The following is a 17861-nucleotide window of genomic DNA, read 5'->3' as shown; positions in this document are numbered from 1 at the left end:
GGGCTTTTTATTTCACTGTGTTATGAAATGTTATGTGAGAGTATGATGTCACATGTTAATGCACAAGAGGGCGATGCCTAATGAGAGTGGATTATATTATTACCAAAACCCAATACATTTACTAAGTGGCTCTTCCTGTTTACATATATCTTGGGAATGTTGTACACGTTTCTGTATGTGTACTTAGAGTTTTAGTTTCAGGGTGGATCATGTGTTTTCTCTAGAAATTGCTTCACTTAGAGTCCAAATATATTTTTCCAACTGTTAAGAAAAAGTATGCACACTTCAAAAGATTATATCATTTTGGAAATAAGCATTAAAAAAAAAAAAAAAACTCTGACTATCCTATATAATAAAAGCCTAATATGCAAATTGTCCCCTTGACCGAGAGTTAGACCGGAGTTCAACCCAGAGTTCGACCAGGGGGCGGGGCTGGCCAGCCAATTGAGGGAAGGCCCTGGCTGGTAGCAGTGGCAGGCAGCTAGGGGCAGGAGAAGGGAGGCCCCGACTGGCTGCCGGAAGCTGCTAGGGACCCTACTCATGCACGAATTTCGTGCACTGGGCCTCTAGTATAAATATAAAATTCTGCTGAAGTTGAAGCTTTTTGAATTGTTTATTCTATTCTGTGCACGTAAATAGACTATTTACCTATTAACTTTTTTTGTTTTGCAAGCAAAACAACTGGGTTACTGTAACTGGGAAGTCTGAGGAAGAATGTTTATTCTATACCTTCATTCCATTAACCTTTTTATTTTTTTTAGAATGCTTCATGAATTTGCATGTCATCCTTGCACAGGGACCATGCTAATCTTCTCTGTATCATTCCAATTTTAGTATATGTGCTGCTGAAGCGAGCACAACCATTTTTTCTTTATATCTAATCAATATATTTAAAGAAAAGCTGGATCTCTTAGACTCAATCAGATATACTGGGATAATAAAGAAGATTAACGATAATGGAAAAAGATATTTGTTTGTATGTGTGTGCTCATTAATTTTTTTCAATATGAAATCCTGCCTTTAGATACTGTAGGTTTAAGAAGTGCATTCATTCTGAGTAGGTTAATCACAAAGTAAATTTTCACAGTGCACTTCATTGAATGTCATTATTTCCCTAACACAATGCCATGAAGCTTATACTGAGTACTCAGTGTGCCATTGGATTAGACCTTCCTATGATTACTTTAAAAATGCAACTATATGTGTGTATATAAATATCTCACTTTATTATTAACAATCATTATAATGAAACAGCTGACATTTATCTATTGACCATTAAATATTTGATTAAGTTATATATACATATAACTTAAAAAAAAGATAGATAGCTTTTTTGATCTTTTAAACAGTTTCAGAGTGAGTATTGTAACTACCTTTTGTAGATGAGAAAACCAAGCTCAGTACTATTCTTGGGTCCAAGATTAAAACTAGCTCCAAAGGCCAGGCCCTTGTCCCTCTCTGCACTATGCTGTCTCTCAGGATATCCTATATAATAAAAGGCCAGGGACCATAAGCAGAACGACCGGAACAACCGCTCGACCAGTCGCCATGAGGTGCATTGACCACCTCTCAGTCCCTCCCCTCCCCCACCTCCCCCATCCTCCACCTCTGCCTGCAGGCAAACGAGGAACCATGGGGAAGTGGGTGGGTGGCGGCGGGGTGGGACTGGGGACGGGCAAGCAGGCAAAACAGCTGACCTCCCTCCCCCCCCCCCCCCTGGCCTGCAGGCTCCGATGGATCAGTGATGGTGAACGGGGGAACCGGGGTGGGTGGTGGGAGGACCAGGCTGGCTGTCAGGCAGTTGGGATCCCCAGCTCATCCCCAGCTGCTGGGGGCTCAGGCCAGTGGGAAAGCGAGCACTGGCGACTTCACCTCCGGGCCGACTGCTGATGGAATGCACTGCCTGCTCTGGGCCACTCACGCGGGCGCCGCTGCTGCTGCTGCTGCTACTGCCGCTGCTGCTGGGGCTTGCAGCGCTGACAGAAACTGTGGGGCACACCTGCGACCTACCCGCCCCCCGGGGAGGAGGCAGCGTTCGGCTTGGGACTGGCGAACGGGCAGAAGATGGCCCTGATCGCAGGCTAGGCCTAGGGACCCTACCCACACGATTTCGTGCACAGGGCCTCTAGTAGGTTATAAGAACCCTCCGGGTCACCCACTGGCTTTACCCTTATTCTCCATTGCTCAGTTTTCTAAAGCAATTCCCTATCCACAGGGCATCTAGGGTTAGTCAATATTTGTTTTTTTTTTTACCCCAAATATTTTAGGGTGTGTTCTAAAGAAGTACTTCTTGTGATTGTCATACCCAGAAATATCCCAAGGACATACTCTGTGCCTTCCTTTTCTTTGCAGATGCTGAACTGAAGAATAGAAATTTGGAGCAGCCTTGCAATGTCAATTGAAAAGCAAGGAGTAATTGATATTACTTTCTGTGGCATTGAGTTACTTTCAAAATAGCTTTATAAAAATTTAGGTTGCTTACCAACACATTAACTTCTCTCTGCCATCAGCACACTGAACAGCCACTAGTTTCAGAAATAGACTATGAATAAATGTAATGCATTTAAATGGTGTGTACTGAATTTTTAAAGCATCAGATACTATCTGTGGTTTGGAATCAAGGCAGTCTGCAGTCCTTTTATCCAATTATATATATCCATCTAGCCTTATGCTCAAGATTGCATGTTATCCCCTTAGCAGTATTGTGAAAAATATCCTTTTATACAGGGTGAGTAGACATAAAATAATAGAGACCAGACCACTGGCTATGCAACTAAATAAAATTGTTGCAAATCTAATAGGCCCTTATCCAACTAGGCTGTATCTTGGGAGATAAGCATCAGATAATCTGCATAGGCTAATGTAACTCATCTGGAATACAAAGAAAAAATTGGAACCAATAGCAACACTTTTATTAGATACCTGGAAGTCCTTTGATGCAATTGAACGGGCTACTTGTATTATGGGCTAGGTAAATTTGACTTTGGGGACAAATATAACAGCACATTTTACTTTCAACCCATTTATATGGTTCAAATAAATGGTTTATAGTCTCTCTATCCTTGCCTTATTGCTGCATTGTGGAGGGAAGAAAGGATGGTGCCCATGACTGATGGAACTCTTCAGGCTGTCCCATGGGTATCTGAAGGGTATTCAGATGAAAGTTCATAAGTTAACTGATATTTGCTGATAATCTACTTTTTGTTCCAAAAGCCCTAACAACATCTGTCCTGAAAACATTAAAAGTAATATCATAATTTGAAGTGGCTTCAGGCTGCAAAGTCATTGGGTGTGAATCAGAAATACTGTTTTTACAAGTGGATGTTTTCATATTTTTCTACCCAGTAGAGGAATTGCTAGATCATATGGTAGTTATATTTTTAATTTTTAAAGGAACTTTTATACTGTTTTCCATAGTGGCTGTATCAATTTACATTTTTATACCTGAAATTTATGTTATTAACCAGTTACTTCAATAAATTAAAAAAAGAAATACTATCTTGATAGAATAGTTTCTATTCATATTATTGTATGACATTTAAAATAAAGAAGAATTGATTTGGGATTCTCACTAGGAAATACTTAAACAATAGAGTAAAAAAAAAAAAAGTAAAATTAACCTGTAAGGTTTTTAAGAAATAGGTTTCATTAAATCTAGGGAGAAAGAAAGCCTAGAGTGTATACTTCTTTATTTATTTATTTTTTAAAACCTTTACTGTTGAAAGTATTACATATGCCTTCTGTTTCCTCCATGTGCCCTTTCTAGCCCACCTCCGCCCCCCGCACCAGATCTTTACCATCCCATTGTCTGTGTCCATGCTTTATGCATATAAGTTCACTGGTTGATTTCCCCCCACCTACCCACTCACACCTCGTCACCCTCCCTCCTTCCCCCACCTTCCCTCTGAGACTAGAGTATATACCTCCTTAAAATTTAATTAGCTCAATCAAATATTAACTCCATACCTTTCTGTAACTTTTCATAAATGAAGTAATTTCCTCAATTATGTGAGACCATACAGTCATGTTGAAATTGTGCGAAAGCACATGCTACCTTAGGAAAAGGACTATTTTCCTCACTGGAAGCTATTTGATGGAATACGTCATGACTCAATTAAGCTTGCTATGGCTTGTCAAAAGGAATTTTCTGCTGTATATTGCTGTGGAAGAGCCCATTATTCACAAATAACTATTCAACCTAGACTCAACAAAGACTAAAAATGTATAGCCTATTGAAAAATAAGAAACAGGACTATAGCACACAGCTATTCCCTAGTTCTTAAAAATAAGTAGGAGTAAAAGTACACATATTAACAAGAATGAGTAAATTTAAGAGGGATTAGCATTGGTGACAGGAGAAAAGAGGGACTGGGCTTATTCCAGTTTATAATTAAGTTATAGAGAGATTCCTCATTTACTCACCTAAACAAGATGTTAACAACTTTCCAAAATGGTAAACCTTTCTCCCCTTCTTATTTCACAGCAGTACACTGGCTTGAGGGGTAGAAGAATTGAGAGGACCGAAGAATTTGTGCTCACTCATGATTTGTTAGTGGGAAGGATTACTGTCTGTTTGTAGCTCAGAGCTGGCAACTCTTAAGAAAAGGAAAGTTGGGGATGTGGTAGTGGCAAGTAGCATGATGCTACTGGAAATTGTTTTGGGTGATGTGTGATATTTTTAGCCATGAATAGCCAACATAACAAGCTATACCACATTTCCACATTGATAGACATCCGTCTTGACTTAATCATAAAAAATTTATGTGTAAGTCTTAAATTATAACAAGTGTGTTTAATACAACAGAATACACAAACTACCTATGCTCTTTAGTAAAAAATATTTCTTTTTTTCATATATTCTGGTACAGATAATCTCTGTTACATTTTCCTTATGAAGCTATAGCTATGCCCATAGATCAGCCGTGGGCAAACTACGGGCTGCGGGCTGGATCCGGCCCGTTTGAAATGAATAAAACTAAAAAACAAAAAGAGACCGTGCCCTTTTATGTAATGATGTTTACTTTGAATTTATATTAGTTCACACAAACACTCCATCCATGCTTTTGTTCCGGCCCTCCGGTCCAGTTTAAGAACCCATTGTGGCCCTCGAGTCAAAAAGTTTGCCCACCCCTGCCATAGATGCATTATGTTTAGCTATCTAGCTAACCTGACCACATAGAGTTAACTCAGCAGGCTTCTTTTCCATCCCACAGTATTGAGTTGGCTGAAGCAATTTGATAGCTTCAGAAGAGGTGTTTTTTGTTTTTTTTTAACCAAGAGAGTGGTTCTGAAGAGGTTTAAGTGGGATCTAGAATATCACTCTGGGGTAGGGTCTGGAATGAGTCAGTCAAACATGCTTCAGAAGTGAAGGACACTATGATAGGCCTGGAGGGTTTAGTATACACAGGAAGCACATTACAACTCCCAACAAGGTTTATGTGTTCATCTAAACTGGTCACACTATATTCACTGAGGATTTCAGTGTCTAGCTCATATCTTCTCCATTGCAACTCCTGCCACAGGATGAATTGAACATCTCTATGAAAAACTTGTCCAATATCCTGCCTTCCTGATTCCTCCTCAGTGGCTCTTGTCTCCATTGTCTTCAGCAACTCACACTCCTAGGTATTCCTTAGAACTTGGGATTGTCTGGAGCCACACTTTCAATTGACCTTCCTACATGTTGCAAATTTTTTTATCTGCCCTGTCCAGTATGGTAGCCATTGCAAGTCTATTGAGCACTTGAAATGCCGCCAGTATGATAGAGGAAAATAATTGTAATTTTAATTATTTTTAATATAAATAGCCATATGTCGCTAGTAACCTCCATACTGGATAGCACAGATCTAGAATTTCTCCACTTAGGAAAATTTAATCTCAGTACCTTCTGTTCTTCCATCTCTCTTATTCTCATTAAAAACTGCAATCCAATTTTCTTGCCACCTGTTGTTTTTAAACCTTCATTCCCTAAGACTATAGTTTCCTCCCCTGGTCTTCTTCCCTTATTGATTCTGGATGCTATGGTTGATTCCCTAAACTATTTTCTCACAGTACTTTCATCTCCTTCATGCTTTTATACTCCACTGCATCTGATATTTAAACTTTCATCTCTAGATCGGTCCAATAGTTCATGTTTCTAGTGACATATCTAGATAGTTGAGCATTGTTTAGAAAAGAAAATCATAGAGCAGTACAGATTGATGGCACTGTAAATTTACACACCTGTGCAGATTGATTTCACTACAAATTCATGTTCACCTGCCTCCTGTGACTTTTACACTGCTCAGTAACTTTGGCTCTTCTTTGGCCAGCTTCCTTTTCCATTCTCAGTGGATTGTCCAAACTTCCACTATTCTCTGTAATTCTCTTATATAAACACTCTCCTCTTTTCTCTCAGAAGATACCCCTGCCTCCTAGTTTCTTCTGAAAATTGCGGTCATCAGAGTGAGTGTCCGTAATCATTCCTGTTGCATACACCTTATATTTGGAAGCACCACCATCTATCTGACTCCACAAGTTAGAAAACAGGAAGTCGTGTGTAGTTTTTATGTATCTCTTTCTCTCACTTCTAAATAATAACCAAATCTTACCTTTTATATTGTTCTCTTATTGTTTACTACTATTGTCATTGCCTTAGTTAAGACCATCTGGCCTATTAAATTTTCTTCCCAATTCATCTTCCCACCTGCTACCTCACACCTCACAGTCCACACTGCCTGTTGCTGCAGAAGGGCTCATCCCACAACAAAATCCTAATATGTCATTACCTGCTCAGAATTCTTTAATGGTTCCCTGTTGCGTACAGGATGAAATCTGAACCCTTAGAACCCTTAGCATTTCATATTAGGTTCTCTAACTTTGAGATTTGTATCTCTCTTGCACACTCTTATTCTCTTACACACACACACACACACACACACACACACCTGCATCCTCTTTAACTTAATAAACCAGTAGTGAAGCCCTGCTGAGATCAGGTTCCAGACAGAATCTGGGACAGATTGAGTTGTGTGGCTCTAGGACAGGGGAAATATTCCCCTTGCACACCTGACGAGTACAAAACCCTCCCTTCATCTGGCCAAATCTTGGTCTGTTTGGGCCTTATAAACTCTGTTGGCTTCACCCTGATGAATCCTTGAGATACCTACCCCACCAAAAAGGTGTGCAAACAACCAGAAGGCGGCCTAGGGTATTTGCTGAGTGGCAGACCCAGCACTGGCACTGAATTTGAACCTATATCAATCTAGTGAACACCACTGGCCTCCCCTGGTGACGCACTGAAAACCTACTTCATTCAACTTGAGAACTGCCAGAGGCTCTTTCAGAGACTGAGCCTAACAAGCATCTGGCAGGCAGAGGCCATGTTGGGGTGTCTTGGGGCTTTTTCTGACTACCCCCTGGGCCTGGTGCTGGTAAAAGCTGGCCTTGGTATGCAATTTGGTCCTTCCCTCACGCATCCAGGTCCAGGAGAGGCTGCCACAAACTGTGGATGGTTTTGTAGCTCCAAACAGGTTGGGTCTGACATTGCCCTACAGCAGAGTCTTTACCAAGAGGCACCAAAACCAACATGCCCAGGAGCCAGCTTCAGACAACATCAGAGTAGGATCCAATTACCTTCACAAGCAGCATATCTAAAGGAAGATCTTAACAGGCACAAAACCCCGCTGAGGCAAATTTCCGCTTAGTGTGGTCAGCACCTATGGAATAGCTCGTACATTGTGGTCAGGGTTGAGCCTTACAGTTAGCCAGCCTGAGGGTCGACCCCACACATGAACGTGCCAAGAGCAATCAAGACTCACTTGCAACAGGAGAGCCCATATAACCCACACAAGGGACATTCCTGATGCACCCAGCTCAGGTAATCAAAGAGAATGCATCACTGCTTCCCATAGGACACCTGCTACCAAGGCCACCCTACCAAGACTGGGATTCATAGCAGATATAATTAATACATAGAAACACACACAAAGAGGCAACCAAAATGGGGAGACAGAGGAAAATTCCCCAATGAAAGAACAGGAGAAATCTCCAGAAAAAGAGCTAAATGAAACAGAGGCAAACAATTTATCAGATAGTTTTAAAAAATGGTTATAAGGATGCTCAAGGAACTTAGTGAGAACTACAACAGTATGAAAAGGACATAGAAACCACGAAAAAGAACGTTCAGAAATAGAGAATACAATATCTGAAATGAAGAATAAACTAGAAGGAATAAACAGTAAGTTGGATGAAACAAAGGATTGAATCAGTGATTAGGAAGACAAGGTAGCAGAAAACACCCAATCAGAGCAGTAGAAAGAAAAATGTATTTAAAAAAATGAGGCCAGGGCTGATGTGGCTCAGTTGGAGCATTCTCCCATACACTAAAAGGTTGTAGGTTCTACTTCCAGTCAAGGCACATATCTAAGTTGTGGGTTTGATCCCAATGGGGCATGTATGGGAGGCCCCTGATCAATGTTTCTCTCTCTCTCTCTCTCTCTCTCTCTCTCTCTGTCTCTCTCTCTCTCTTTCTCTCTCTCCCTTCCTCTTTCTCTCTAAAAAAAGGTAGTTTAAGGGACCTTTGGGAAAACATGAAGAAAACATCTACATCATAGGGTTATCATAAGGAGAAGAGGGAGAAAAAGAGATTGAGAACCTATTTGAAGAAATAATGACTGAAAATTTCTGTAACCTGGTGGAAGGAAAAAGAAACACAAGTCCAAGAAGTGCAGAGTCCCAAACAAGAGGAACCCAAAGAGGCCCACACCAAGATACATCATAATTAAAATGACAAAGATTAAAGAGAAAGAGAATCTTAAAAGCAGCAAGAGAAAGACAGTTAATTACCTACAAGGGAGCTTCCATAAGACCATCAGCTGATTTCTCAACAGAAAGATTTCAGGCCAGAAGGGATTGACATGAAATATTTAAAGTGATGAAAAGCAAGGACCTACAACCAAGACTACTTTATCCAGCAAGGCTATCATTTAAATTTGAAGGAGAAATAAAGAGCTTCTCAGACAAGAAAAAGATAAAGGAATTTGTTACCATCAACCAACCCAGTACTACAAGAAAATGTTAAAGGATCTTTTAGAAGTAAGAAGAAGGAGGAGGAGGAGCAGCAGGAGAAGGAGGAAAAGGAAAGGAACATAGTTAAAAGTAAAATGGCAATCAATACCTACCTATCAATTATCACATTAAATGTAAATAGCTTCAATGTTCCAATCAAAAGACATAAGGTAGCTGAATGAATAAGAAAATAAGACCCACATATATACTATCTGCAAGAGACCCACCTCAGAACAATAGATACACACAAACTAAAAAGTAAATGGATGGAAAAAGATATTTCATGCAAATGGAGAGGAAATGGAAAGGGGGGGGAAGCTGGGGTCGTATTACATATATCTGACAAAATAGACTTTAAAAGAAAAGCTATGGTAAGAGAAAAAGAAGGACACTACATAATGATAAAGGGAGCAATCCAGTAAGAAGATATAACTCTTGTAAACACTTATGTACCCAATATAGGAGCACCAACATATGTAAAGCAAATCTTGATGGTCATAAAAGGAGAGATTGACAGTAATACAGTCACACTAGGCTATTTTCACACTCCATTGACATCAATGGATAGATCTTCCAGACAGAAATCAACAAGGAAACAGCAGTTTTAAATGACACACTAGGTCAGATGGATTTCATTGAAATATTCAAAGTATCTCGCCTCAAAGCAGCAGAATATGCATTCTTTTCACGTGCACATAGAACATTCTCAAAGATAGACCATATGTTAGGATATTAAACAAGTCTCAGTAAATTTAAAAAGATTGAAATTATATCAGTATCTTCTCTGACCATAATGGTATGAAACTAGAAATCAACCACAAGAAAACAAAACAAAATATACAAAGACATGGAGGCTAAATAACATGTTACTAAACAATTAATGGATTAACAATGAGATTAAGGAAGAAATAAAAAGATACCTTGAAACAAATGAAAATGAGAACAGAGTTCAAAATCTATGGTACACAGCAAAAGCAGTCCTAAGAAGGAAATTCTTAGTGTTATTAGGCCTATCTCAAGAAACAAGAAAAATCTCAAATAAATAATCTAATTTTATACTTAAAAGAACTAGAAAACAAAACAACAAATCCCAAAGCGAGTAGAAGAAAGAAAATACTAAAGACCAGAGCATAAATAAATGAAATAGAGTCTTAAAAACACAATAAAAAAGATTAATGAAACCAAGAGCTTGTTCTTTGAAAAGATAAACAAGATTGAACAACCTTCAGCTGAGTTATCAGAGAAAAGGGGGTGGGGGAGGAAAAGAGAGAGAGAACCCAAATAAATAAAATCAGAGATGAAAAAGGAGAAGTAACAACTGGCACCAAAGTTATATGAGAACTTTAAGAAAGTATTATGAACACCTATGCCAACAAATTGGACAATCTGAAAGAAATGGATACGTTTCTAGAAACATACAATCTTCCAAAGCTGATCAGGATAATCATAAAATCTGAAAGGACAGATCACAAGTAGTGAAATTGAAGCAGTAATAAAAAAAAAACTCCAACAAAAAGTCATGTACCAGAAGGCTTCACAGGTGAATTTTACCAAACATTCAAAGAAGAGCTAATACCTATCATTCTCAAACTATTTTAAAAATTTTAAGAGGAGGGAAGACTCCAAAACTCATTTCTTAAGGCCAACATTATCCTAATTTCAAAACCAGGTAAAGACACTATAAAGAAGGAAAATTATAGGCCAATATCCCTGATGAACATAGATCTTAAAATCCTCAACAAAATATTAGCAAACCTGATTCAGCAGTACATTAAAAAGATCAGACACATACTCAAGTGGAATTTATACTTGGGATGCAAGGTTGGTACAATATCCTCAAGTCAATAAACATGATACACCACATAAACAAATACAATATATAAATCCATGATCATATCTATAGGTGTGGAAAAAGCATTTGATAAAATCCAGCACCCATTTATGATGAAAACTCTCAGCAAAGTAGGAAGAAAGGAAGCATACCTCAACATAATAAAGGCCATTTATGAAAACCCTGCAGGCAAGATCATACTCAGTGATTAAAACCACTTGCCTTAACGTTGGGAACAAGACAGGGTGTCCACTTTCACTACTCTTATTCAACATAGTACTAGAAGTTCTAGCCACAGCATTCAGACAACAAGAAGGTATAAAAGGTATTCTAGTTGGAAAAAAAAAGAAGTAAAACTGTCATTTTTTGCAGATGACATGATACTATACTAGTATAAAGAGAACCCTATGGATTCCACTAAAAAAACTACTGATAAATGAATTCAGTAAAGTAGTAGGATGAAAAATAAATATTCAGAAATCAGTTTTATTTTTATACACCAATACTCAACTATCAGAAAGGGAAACTAAGTAAACAATACCTTTTACAATTGCATCAAAATATTTTTAAAAACTAGGAATAAATTTAATCAAAGATGTAAGAGACCTGTACTTGGAAATTTATAAGACACCAAAGAAAGCAATTGAAGAAGATACAAATAAGTAGAAGTCTATATCATATTCATGGATAGGAAGAATTAACATTATTAAAATGTTCATACTACCCAAAGCAATCTATATATTCAGTGCAATTCTTATCAAGATACCAATGGCATAGAACTAGAACAAATATACCAAAAATTTGTATGGAACCACAGAAGACACCAAATAGCTACACCAATCTTGAGAAAGACCAAAGTTGAAGGAATCATGCTACTTAATATCAAATTATACTGGTAGTACAAGGTCACAGTAATTAAAAGAGCATGGTACTGGCATAAACATAGACATATAGATCAATGGAACAGAATAGACAGCCCAGAAATAAACCCATACCTTTATGGTCAATTAATATTTGACAAAGGAGACAAAACATACAATGGATAGTCTATTCAATAAATGGTGTTGGGAAAACTGGACAGATACATGCAAAAAATGAAAATACATGTATACAAGAATAAACTAAAATGGATTAAAAATTTAAATGTTAGACTTGAAATTATAAAAATCTTAGAAGAAAACATAGGCAGTACAATCTTGGACATTTTTCATAACAATATATCTTCTGATATATCTTTTCTGGAAAGGACAACAAAAGAAAAAATAAACAAATGGGATTATATCAAACTAAAATGTTCTTGCACTGCAAAGGAAACCATCAACAAAATAAAAAGACAACCCACTGAATGGGAGAACATATTTGCCAATGATACATCTTAAAGGGGTTAATTTCCAAACTTTATAAAGAACTTCTACATCTCAACACCAAAAAAACCCCCAAACAATAAAATTAAAATATGGGGGAAGGACCTGAATAGACACTTCTCCAAAGAGGACATTCAGGTGTCCAATAGACATATGAAAAGATGCTCAAGGTCACTAATTATAAGAGAAATGAAAATTAAAAGTACAGTGAGATAACACTTGTTTGTTGATTCCTTGATGATAGCCTGTCAGAATGGCTATCATCAAGAAATTAACAGACAACAAGTGTTGTCGAGGATGTGGAGGGAACACATTTTGGTGCAGCCACCATGGAAAGCAGTATGAAGTTACCTCAAAAAATTAAAGATGGCCCAGCCAGTGTGGCTCAGTGGTTGAGCATCGACCCAGGAACCAAGTGGTCACTGGTTTAATTCCCAGTCAGGGCACATGCCCGAGTTGCGGGCTCAATCCCCTGTGAGGGAGTGCAGCCAATTGATGTTTCTCTATCATTAATATTTCTATCTCTCTATCCCTCTCCCTTCCTCTCTCTTTAAAAAATCAACCAAAACATTTAAAAAATTAAAAATGGAACTTCCTTATGTCCGAGTGATTCCTAAAAACTAATTAGAAAGAATGTATTTACCCCTATGTTCATAGTAGTGTTATTTACAATAGTCAAGATTTGGAAGCAACCCAAGTGCCCATCAGTAGATGAGAAGATAAAAAAGCTGTGATCCATTTACACAATGGAGTACTACTTGGCCGAAAAGAGATAGAAATCTTACTATTTGCGACAGCATCGAGGGACCTGGAGAGTATTATACTAAGTGAAATTAGCCAGATAGAGAAAGGTAAGTACCATATGACTTCACTTATATGTGGAATCTAATGAACAAAATAAACTAACAAACAAAGTGGAGATAGACTCATAGATACAGACAATAGACTGAGAGCTGTAACAGGGTTGGGGTTTGGGGCTAGGTGAGAAGGGTTAATGGATTAAGCAAAGGAAAAAAAAAGACTCATGGACACTCTCAACAGTATGGTAATTACCAGATGGGGAGGGGTATGAGGAGAGGTAAAAATGGGAAAAGTGGGGGGGGGGGTGGGGAATAGTAATGGAAAGAGATTTGACTTATGGTGGTGAACACACAATACAATATACAAATGATATATTATAGAACTGTTTACCTGAAACCTAATTTCATTAACTAATGCCACCCCAATAAATTCAATAACAAAAAAAGAGAAATTAAAAAACAAAGTGTCCCAAACTTATTGTTTGGGATACTGTTTAAGTAACGGGCCACATTTTTCACTCTATAATTAGCTAGAGTTCTACTAGAAATCTGATGTTATTTTTTATCTAATTGTTCTAGATATTTAAAAGTATAGTCTTATTGTTACTTACCCCTATGTGAAAAAGGTATTCTGTACTGCTTAGTTTTTCCATAGAAATTTGAAATAAAAGTGAAACTATTTTTAAAAGCTTGTGCATTGGACTGAGAGTTGTAAATTAATAGAGAATCCACTATATTATGGGCATGCTTAGTCATGCATATAGTGTGGGAAAATTTCAAAATGAAATAGATTCAATAATAAGGTTGGAATGCCAATGGATAAATTCGTAATTGTCTTCTGGAGGATACTTCAGACCCACAAGGAATATCAAGGGCAGAACAGCAGACAAGAATGTCTTAAAATAGAAAAAGAAATTGTACTTCAGCACATCAAGGACAGTCAAAAACAGATTATTAAAGCAGACTTGCAGAAACTATAAAAAAATCTTATTCTATATAAACTTATCAGTTACTCCAGAGTTTTTTTTTCTCTTTTTGAAATGTGAAAAATAATATGACTCAGAAATACTTGTACCTTTAACTTGATCTATGACATTAAATAAGTCTTGGACTTTCTAAACCTTGGTTGCCTAATTTTTTAAGTAAAAGGTAAGAAAATTGAGTATATTTTGAGACATTACTCTATTTCAGGCATTGTTTTAAGAATTTATATATTTGTTATTTTATGTACTCCAATCTTTTTTTTTCTAAAAGTGCTCTAACTTTAACTGAGATTCAGGTAAAGGGCTAACTCTGTTTACAAAAGTCAAGAAGGAAAATGGACAGTAGTGGAGAACCAAAGCAGACCTAAGGGGAGTTGATAAATAGAAGAGTAAGTCTGAGTAGGCAATGGGGCTGATTAGGGAGAAGCAGACAGAAGGGCCTGGTTGGAGAGGACAGCTGCCCAATTTAGTTAACGTTCTTGGCAATTAACATTCATTTTGCTAAACTGGCATTCCTATGAAGCCAACATGCCAGCAAGCCTGGTTGCTTCTGTTTATTTTTTGCAGAAAACCAGTCGTTGTTTTCAAGCATGCAGTTTTTCACTCTTATGTACCTCACACTTTGGTAATATAGGTCCCCCTTATTAAAAGCAAACAGTCTCTGAGGCCTTAGTGTTTTATCAAGTATTTAAAATAGAATGGGATGTTAAGTTCTGTATGTGGATAGTTTTATATAAGTCTAAAGCCCACAAAACCTTGTAAGGTTTTTAAAAGTTGAAATTAACAGCATTAATTTGACAGCTCAGATGATACTGTCCTGTTGAAACTCTAGCACCACTTGAAATCCAAGCATGGTACTTAATGTATAGGGCTTTGAAGTTCAGCCTGTCTCAGCTACCATGCATCATATAATCTCTCACTTCTTTCACCAGTTTTCTCTCTTTGGACTGTAGAAGAAAAACCCTTCATTTTTGTGGTGTCCTATTTTGTCTCCAACTTTTCATGAGTACAGAATTTATATATTAAGAACACTTTTGGGGTTTTTAAATTATTATGTAACAGATATTAAAATAGTACTGCTTGATTTAACTAGATGATAACAGAAACATCTTTAGGACTGTAATATTATTGTAATCATCTAGATGATGCAGAGTATGCCTACATTTTACTTTTTAAATTTAGAATAGCTTTAAATGGAATGTAAAATTACCCAAATTCTTATAGGGAGCTCAGTTACTTGAGAATTATCTGAGAACCATCAACTCCATGAGCTTCCGTCTGAGAAACATTTCTCTGGTCTTTATGCACACTCCTGAATAGGAAAATGTGGAGTCTACTCTGACAAGTATGTCTCAGAGGGTTTGCCAGGAGAAAGAAAGCACAGGAAAATCATAATTTGAATAAAAGAAAAAACACATTTTGTACACAGCCTTTCCTTACAAAAGTTTCTTTCCAAGCCAGGGACATTTTTTTCTTGCTAATGGAAAAGGTGGTCATGTAATTTATTGTCCAACCGGATATGTTTGAGAGTGGAAGGGCAAGCTATTAATAATGGACAACCAGCCCTAACTGGTTTGGCTCAGTGGATAGAGCGTCGGCCTGTGGACTGAAGGGTCCCAGGTTCGATTCCAGTCAAGGGTATGTTCCTTGGTTGCGGGCGCATCCCCAGTAGGGGGTGTGCAGGAGGCAGCTGATCGATGTTTCTCTCTCATCGATGTTTCTAAATCTCTATCCCTCTCCCTTCCTCTCTGTAAAAAAAAATCAATAAAATATATTAAAAAAATAATGGACAACCAGTGTAACTAGGACTATCATGGGCACACAGATCACGTGGTCTTCCCAAATGAGCATGGGGCAAGGTGAGGGTGGGCACTCATTCGTTTGAATAGATCAATATCTCTTGTGCTTCATGAGAAGGGCTGGTGTCCTCCCTGCACACTTTCCTTCAGCCCCCTTTCAGCAGAAATAAGATGCTCCCCCATCTGAGCACAAATAAAAGTCCCTAATTACAAAATGACTTCTTTTCCACTTCTCTGCCTGAAATCTAAAGCATGAGGATCTCCTTTTAATCAACAGCTCAGATGCGGCACTCCGAGCACTCGCTAATGACTTTCCTCTGATGTTATTTTTTTAAGGAGCTTTGACAAGATCCCAGCTGAGATCATTGATAGTCAAGATGAATAGTCTAAGCTAGGGCAGTGGCTTTCAAACTTTTGTAAAACGATGTGAATCACATTTGCCAAATGACACACACATGCAAACCCATAGACATACAAAATTTCTACTCCACAATATCCTTAAACTTAAGATGTACCTGCCCATATAAAATTTTTTTAAAAAATGGTGTGACTCGTTCAGTTGAATTCATGACCCACTAATGGTTTGTGGTTTGCAGTTTGAGAACACTACTAACCAGCCATTCCCTTCTGTATGAAGTTAAGTAAAAGGGTACATAACTGTACTATGTTAATTGATTTCCATGTGTCCTTACAGAACTTCAATTTACTCTTTTGTTCTTGGTTTAACTAAGAGTCACTTTCAAAACATAAAAAAACCCCTTCTATAAGACATGGTGCATTATGTCATCCAAAGTTCTTCCCATATAAGGACCCTTATTATGAATTTCTGTTAGATTTCAATGAATATTTTTAGGTTAGGAAACCTATGTAAATTAAGATTTTTTTTCTCATTTTGCTTGGGTGGTAACATAGCTAAATACTACCATCAGTTGCAGCAGATATTTTTATCTCCCTTCACATACTCCATTCTCCACATGGCTTTTATTCTCCCTTTATCCTCCTTTTTTGATAAAATGATCATTATTGTGGAAGATGTACTGGCTAAGGGAATATGTACCAGAGTTAAACAGCTGAGTTTGTGATGTCAGGCAAATTACTTAACCTCTTTGTATCTTAATTTTCTCACCAGTAAAATTAGGATAATAATATCTATATAATGTAAGTTTTTGTTATAGCTAAATGAGATAATACTTTTAAATTCTTAGAATATTGCTTAGCCTATAGTAAGGGGAAAATGATGAAGCAATTACCAGTGCCATCTTTAGAAGCAAATATACAATTAGTTAAGGATTCCTTATTTCCCAGTGTTACAGAATCAGGCAAGTCCCATAAGCACCTGAGTGAGCATATGTGTCCCTGCATCTCATTTTATAAATGTCCCTTTGTCAAATGAATTAGCAGATGAATGTTTTGTCTTGGAATCTTGAGGCTGGGTAATTCCACCCTACCTCTTACTTACTCCTTCATGATATTTATGTCTGAGTTTATTTTCCCATCAGTATGCAAGAAGCTTGAGGGTCAGGGACTGTCTTATTAATTTTTGGATTCCCCTGGCACTTCATTCAGTGTTTTCCTATAGTAGGCATTTCATAAATCTTTAATAAAATTAATTAATTAAACAGGTTCCTTTCAATGTCAATAAAGCAAAAACAATCTCAGTAAAAAGGAGTGAAAATCCCCACAGAGTTTGATGAAAGCACAGAGAATTTGATATTCAGAACATTAGCTGAGGCCATGAGACCAAAGGAGAACGCTCAACTTTCCTATCAGCCATGTTTATGAATATGGGCTTTGTTAGTACATCTGGATATAAAATCCTTACTTCATCACTTCATAGTTATGCAAACTTGGGCAAGTTATATAATTCCTTTAAATGTCAGATCCTTTACCTCTACACTAAGGACCGTTAAAAGATCATGAATTTAAAGTGCTGAGCACAATGTCTTATATATAGAAAACAGATGTATTAAGTTTTCTTTTACTGTGTCACAAATTATTGCAAACTTAGCAGCTTAAAAAAACAAAAATCTATTATC

The 17861-nt window shown here is 37.5% G+C and overlaps 1 non-coding gene across 1 annotated transcript; it reads right to left on the bottom strand.

Moving 5' to 3' along the window:
- Nucleotides 1-751: 751 nt before the first annotated feature.
- LOC111826399 lies at nt 752-858 on the bottom strand. The gene has a single exon (XR_002829731.1). It is a non-coding gene; the product is annotated as a U6 spliceosomal RNA (small nuclear RNA).
- Between the last annotated feature and the right edge of the window lie 17003 nt (nt 859-17861).

The sequence above is a fragment of the Myotis lucifugus genome, unplaced genomic scaffold (genome assembly GCF_000147115.1).
Source record: "Myotis lucifugus unplaced genomic scaffold, Myoluc2.0 scaffold_75, whole genome shotgun sequence".
In the NCBI taxonomy this organism is placed as follows: Eukaryota; Metazoa; Chordata; class Mammalia; order Chiroptera; family Vespertilionidae; genus Myotis; species Myotis lucifugus.
This window is presented reverse-complemented; position numbering and strand designations above follow the sequence as displayed.